Here is a 7,357-nt window from a genome sequence, read left to right as displayed (position 1 = left end):
ATTGGCTGAACACCTGAGCTGAACTAAGTCTTCCAGGAATCCTGACCATACCTGTCCATTTGTTACAACAAGGCCAGTCAAGGCCAGACTCTTAGTTGATGAAAAACATCTGACTATAACCAAAATTTTCATTTAGTTTTATTTGGCAGTTTAACTTTAATGCCTTATTTTTAGATTTTTATATCTAAAATTAATACTTTTACTTATTATTCTATTCTTCAAATCATAAAGCATATAAGAAAAAATTTCATTGTAACCAGGGTAGTAGTGAATTATTGGCTATTATTATTATTATTTTTAAACTATTTACTTACTTACTTACTTATTTATTTATTTATTTATTTATTTATTTATTTGAGAGGGGAATGGATGGAGAAAGGGTAGGAGAGAAATATTGATGTACGAGAGATACATCAGTTGGTTGCCTTTCGTTTGTACCCCAACCTGGGACTTAACCCACAACCTAGGCATGTGCTCTGACCAGAAATTGAACCGGTGACCTTTCACTTTGTGGGATGATGCCCAACCAACTGAGCCACACAAGTCTTGGCTATTTGTTATATATATTTTATCTCCACATTATTCTACCTGGTCATGCTTTCCTTTTATGAATATTTCCTTCTATGACTGGAAGAATAATGCAAAAAATTTGTTCTTTTTCTAAAAGTTTGGAAGTAAAAATGCAAGAGAAAGAGAAGTTAAAGTAGGTAATAATCCTACTGAAGAAAATGAGTTTGTTCTGCAGGATGGCATAGACAAACCCACCAGCAATAAAACATTTCATAGCATTTTGATAATGTGGGAATCTTGGCGTAAGTGTTGACAGGTAAGGACATTAGAAAACATAATAATTTTTAATTTTTTAAAACCATGATTTGATTTTAAGTCATTGTTATTTAGAATCCAGAGTGTTTTCATTGAATGATTATGCAGTGTAATATTAAAAATCTAATTCTATTCTATTTTTTTAAACAAATGTGCATATAGCCTAGAGACAGTGCCTGAGATATGATTATTCATGCTCAGTAGAGTTTTCTCCTTTTCTTAAATGGCTTTTTAAAAGACAAAAGATCACATATAGTGAAGTTCTAAAATCAAGAAAATCATTTTTCCGAAATACTTAAAGAACCAGTCATCAGGAATGAACTTGTGAGTGGAAGACCAGGCAGAGAAGATGGCAGCAAATGTGGGATGCTGCCATGGAGCTGGGTGAGTCATTTCAGGAGGGACAGACAGAAATACTATGATGCCAAAAAGCAGATGCTAGTACATGCTCATTAGAAGCAGATGGGAATTATGCTGTACCCCGAAGAAGATATTCTACTTTATCATAATAATGTAAATTATAAAATCACATGAGTACATGAAAGTCTATTTCTTTACAATGTCAAGAACCAAGAAAAGGAGACTGCATTTTAAAAAGAATTAATACATTCAGTCAACCATGAGAGGAACAGAAGAGTGCTTTCACCAAAAAAATACCCCCACTAACCCAGGAATAGGGATGAGGGACTCACAGAACCCCAAGGGCTCTGAGAGGCTAATGCCAGCATGAAGAGCAGCATGCACTCCATAGGGAAAGCAAGGGCCAATTTTGCTTTTAAAATTTGAGAGCTTCAATATTATCTTCTGTTCAATGACTTTCATTTCCCCACATCCTCTCATTACAAGGGCCACTTGACTGAGTGGGTCATGTTCCAATAGTCAGGAGGAACATACAAGCTCTTTTACCTCAGTCAAGTCTGGCCTTCATTCCATGGCAGGTGACTTGTTTCCCACAAGTAGCAGCCTCACTAATGACACTGACCCATCATAGGTCATTGGAAAATATAGGAGTCACAGTTGGTGGGTATCTGGAGGTAAGAAATCTCCCCATGGGAACAGTGAGTTCTCAGCCCTTGAACCAGCAGTTACAGATGGACCACTGCAACTTTTAGTAGCTTGTCTGGTTCTTGGAGTCTCATGGGCAATGCCAGTCCCAAAGATCCCTCCTACATTTTGTGTTGAATAAGAGCAGCAGAGGTGATATCAACAGCTTGGTGGCAGATCCCCCATCCCTGCGCCAGATGGCAACAGGAGGAATCATGCACTGACCACGCACAAGGCTAGCAAGACAATTGGATGAGGGGCAAAGCCCTCCTATGCCTCTGGTACCTGATTGGGGATGGGACCAGGGGAAGGCAGGAGCATGCGCTGGAGAGGTTAGAATGGCTGCAGGGGGAGGTGCTGTACTGAAGAAACCTGTCAGGTTATCTAGGAGAAAAGGAGGGATTAGATGGGGCAACTGACCCTACTGGAGTGCAGAAGTTTGGGCTGAGAAAGGACCTGGTCTGTCCCACAAAAGAAAACGAATATAAACCCAAGGGAAGGAAGGGAGGGGGCTCTGGCCCAGCTCGTGAACATACTGGCTAGTGTGTTTGCAGGACCTTCTGGCCCTGGAAGCCATGCAGCCAATGGTGGCGCTGGCCCCACACACAGGTTCCAAGGAGGAAGCCTGAGGCCTGGCAGTGGCTGGGAGAAAGGCTGAGCTGCCTGGATGACCACTCAGCAGCCACCTGCGGCTCCCAAGTGCTGGTACTTCTAATGAGAAAAGGAACCTGACGCTGCCTTTGGGTTTGTTCTGGCTGAGGGTGGCAGGGTTTCCTGGAGGGGATGGTCTTTGAGACAAAAGTCTTCTATTCTCTCAGATGGTGCAGCATTTGAATAAACACCTCTTCCCTTTCTCACCAACCTCTGCCTCTGGAATTTGCCTATTGGTAGTGGTGGGACACTGAACCTCTACTTTGGTTTGGTAACAGAGGGACAATTTCCCATCAGCTAATTTGCAAACGCAGTTTACCTTGGGCACATACCAGGTACTTTTCCTTTGTTTTCTCTTTGGGATTCCATTTCCAGAGTTGTTGGGAAATTAGGATCCTCCTAAGGACCACTTAACCAAGCTGCCTAGCAAGCTGTCCGATCCCTTATATGGGAAGGATCTGCATTAACTCTCCGACTCTAGTTTCCAGTGGTCATAGAGCAACTTCTTTAACTGGGGAATCACACACTATGGTGTTATCCACAGAATTTTGTCAGTGATGAACAGGCAGGCTATAGCTTCTGCAGGCTAAAGATCCTTCTTCAGCTAACCCATCTCCAGACTTATATGTCATAAAATGACTTAAGATTTTGAATGAAATGACCTCCAAGTTTACCGGAAGCTTTTCAATTCTGTCTAAGCTTATGACTAAAATGAAAATGAATTTCATTGCTCTTTGGAAGTCATAATTATGAACTGAAAACTGAATGCCAAGTGAAGCCTCAGTTTTCAACTCTGAGATCAAACTCTCCACATTAAGTTGTCCTCTCTTCCTGACAATTTTCCTTTTAATTAAAAGGCAGCCTGATAGGCAGAGTCTTGGGGCACATAAAGCAGTTATGTGATTCACTCAACCATTCATATGCATGTGTGACCTATTTAGCTTTTAAAATCCTATTTAATGCCAAAAACTACATTAGAGAATTCAAACAAAAGCTCACGGGGAGTCCCATAATGAGAGTGGTTTGATTATTCCAGTGATTAGCCCGTTTCCTCTCTCTTTAGTAATTTCATTTAGAAAAGTAGTCATTTCAAGAACAAGTAGATTTTCTTCATTGCTTTTCTAGTTTGCTGTGAACTTGGCAGATGGCCAACCATCTGTGAAACTGCAGTTATTACTATTACTTAAAATGTATCAAATCTCTTCAGATACCATGGAAATAATTCTCCTGTCTACGAAGACAAGGCCAAGAGAGGCATGAATAAGACCCGACGTTGCACAAAAATAGGTATCACCCCATGTTTCAACCTTTTAACCCCAGTGCTGGGGAAAAGGTAGGTGCATAATTGCAGAATGGTTTTCTTCCTCTGCTACAAGTATCTGCTCTTCAGCATGTAGGATCTACTTCTTCCTCCTGTGGAGACTATGCATTCATTCATGAATGCTTTTATTTGTCATTCAGCATTTCTTAAAATGTGTGGGTATGTTAGCTTCTAATGTACTTTACTTCTGAATAATTCCACCAGGAATGCCTTCTTTAGCCACATGTTTCTATCTTGCTCTTACTTTTTTACACATTCAGCAATGAAACAATGGTGATGTTCGAGATATTACTATTGTAACTCTCCTCACGTTTCCACCACTCCTGGCTACAGGACAATGTGTGAACAGTAAGGTGGAAACCCAGGCCAGGGCTGCCCTCCAGGAGTAAGAATCCAGTAACAACAGCCTCGCCACCCTGGACAGATGGTCTGCTTCACCTTGATGTTCTACATCAGACAGCGACATCTAGTGGCGGGAAGACATGGCTATCCACTGCGCTACCAGCCTTCCATGGTGAGGGATGTACCGGCTTATCTCTTAAAGCCAGGGTGACCACACATCCAGTTTTGACTGTAACAGACTGGGTCTTAGCTGTTGCTCAGACATAATTATTAATAGCGCCTGCTTTCACTCTTCAAAGTGTTAAGAGATTGGACAATGAATTGCACAGCCCACATAATGTCCCATCGTAGCTCTCCCCACCTATTAGTTAACCTAACATACTTTTGGCCAGTGCTGTCACTTTGGGGTAGTAAGTTCAGATTACTTCCTGTTGTGGAAAGTAATATTTATCTATCCTGAAATTATCCTCTAAGAAATATGGGATCATTCCCAGCTCAAATGCTGAGATATGGTGAACAAGCTCATATGCTTTTATAGATTTAGTCTTATTCACATCAAGTCTTTGTCTATCCAGATGAAAGCCTCTAATTTTTATCTATTCCCAGAGAACTCCTCCCTCTGGTCATTATTTTTCCTTGATAATCAGGCTTCAGTGGTGTTTGGGAGCAACGTGTCTGGCTGTCTGAAAAGTGCACACAATGGCTTGTCCTTACAGGCAATGATGAAAGGCCATCTGGTAGGTGTGGGCTTTCCAGCTGTATTATAATTTTTTTGAATTAAACATTTTTGACCACATAGAGACTAAAGGGCAGAGATACTTTCTAGGTGGTCGATAGTGAGCCCTCTGTTTATGCCTGCAAAAATAAAAAGACAGAGAAGGAGGGAGGGAAGGAAGTGGGGGGAGGGAGAGAAGAAAAATAGAAGAAAGAGAAAAGGAAGATCAATGTACATAATTAAGAAGCAATTTCATAAAATCAAAAACAATTTGCAAGTACAAAAAGAACTTCGTTTTATATCCCAGGGCCAACCTGAATGGCCAAACATTTGTAAAAAGTTCAAGTGTGCGTGTAAGTGAAAACAATGATTTCTTCCTTTCCAAGAACAGGAATTTTACAGAAAAAGTACTTAAGAGCAGTAGAAGAAAAAAAAAGAAAACATTTTGTAACAGAATACCTTTGTACTTTGCATTTCTGATTTAAAAGTCAGAGTGCATTAAAAACAAGATATGTGAGTGCCTTCTGTGTGCAAGGTGTTTTTTCTAGGTGCTGGAGATAGATAAGCTGGATCTGATGTCAGTTTCTGTTATTCCACACATTACAATTTGATTTCCTATGGAATATCAAAACGACATAATAAATTGCAACTTTCCTTCTGAATTTTACTTGTTTCTTTTTTTCTTTCATGATAATAGTCACACAGATCATTCAAGTGCTGCCTTATTTTACCTTTGCAAGAATTTCCAAGCATTTAGGGAACCCAGCTTTTTTGCTCTTAAGAAACTATAACTCATTGGGGAGACAGACTAAAAATGACTTAATACATTTGTTATGTATACTACTTGGACCCCAATAGTTTAGGATTGCTGGGCATTTGAACACAGACTGGGTTGAAGTTCACCTGTATTTCATCTTTGATCCAAGAGTTCACTAAAAAAATTTAAAAATCAAAAAAAACCAATAATACTTTAGAGAGAAATTTACATTTTTCAAGGAAAAACTTTTAAAATCTGTGAGTCTCATGTTTTCAAGCAAATTATTTCTATTATGTACATACTGTCCTAACTATTTATAAAAACAGTTCATGATGGATCTCAACTTAAGGACACTTTATAAAGGATCAGTGTACTCTGCTGTTCCTTTTTCTCCTGAAAAATGAATGTTTTTCTTTTAAAAATATTTTAAGTATATAACTTGGACACAGTCTTTTTGACTCACTTAATTTTTCAAGTCAGGTCGTGAACAAGAATGGCAAAAATATGAAATTATCGTACTATCATCTCCAGGTACTTAAGTGGTTCCTGGGTGACCTCCTTTATTGGAGGAGGGACAATGACAAGATACTGTGTAAGTTCTGGATAGGAATGCGACCCACCCTGCTTTATAGATGTTGTGCTTTGGAAGAATGCTCATCCTTTAAGTCCGAAATTGTGCCAACAGCAGCACCCACAGAACTTTCTTCTTTATGAGAAACTTTCTTGGGGTAAGTTTATATTGTCCTGCATGTGTTTGAAATGCAGGCCTGAAGATTGCAGCCCTAGAGCCTTCTTAAGCATCCAGATAAGTGATTAATTTTGCAAATTACAAACATGTTCAACTTGGCATTTGGAAGCGACAGCTCTGAGACCAACTGTGCCCTTCCTAATTTGGAAATATTTTCTTTCTGGTTTTTATTTTGACATGTACCCTGCTATCTGCTTTCATTGCTATTTCTAGCATCCCATGGGAGCTGCTTTTGTGGTTGTCATAGTGCAGACAGACACTCAAGAAAACCGAGAACTTGGTGCTTTCATAAAGCATTTATTTTTATTTGAAAACATTATACAGGCATTACATTGCCACAGCCAGTCCATAGGGGAGCATGCAAATATCAAAATTGGAGAGTTTGTTCAACTTATTGGTGTAAATTTCCTTTTTGGTTCATATTTTCCATTTGCAGTGTCTGGGTTAGTGTGCTTTGTTATGTGGCTTGACAATAGAATCCTACCCATGGGGTAAAATCTGTACTGGTAGCTAGCGGGGGACTACTAAATGGTTATAAATCAAAAACGAACCCAAAACAAACAATACTACACGCTTCTCAAAAGGTTAATAGCACAAGTTAGCAATATCTAAACTAAACATTGAAACATTTTCATGGTGACACAGTGGTGCAAATTTTTCTATTGCTTGGTCCACCCAGTTGCAAATTTCAGAGTTTGGAGCTGTGGGAAGTGTGACCAAGGCAAGCTCTGTCCCCAGTGCAAAAAGTTTTCCTCGAGGGAGTGAGAACCACCACTTACCTCTAGATGGGGTGTAGGAAAGCTGTGGTTTGCTTATCCAATTACATTCTATACAAGTTGCGAGTCTCAGTCATGGAGGAGGGAGGGGCGATACATTGAAAAACTGAAATTTTTGCTGGTGTCTACGGAGGTTATGAGATTTCAGAAATGAAAACAGTTCGAGTTGCTGTCCTAC

The sequence above is a fragment of the Furipterus horrens genome, unplaced genomic scaffold, assembly GCF_987537825.1.
Source record: "Furipterus horrens unplaced genomic scaffold, mFurHor1.1.pri manual_scaffold_6, whole genome shotgun sequence".
NCBI classification, from domain to species: Eukaryota; Metazoa; Chordata; class Mammalia; order Chiroptera; family Furipteridae; genus Furipterus; species Furipterus horrens.
The sequence above is the reverse complement of the archived record's forward strand: the minus strand, read 5'-3'. Positions refer to the sequence as shown.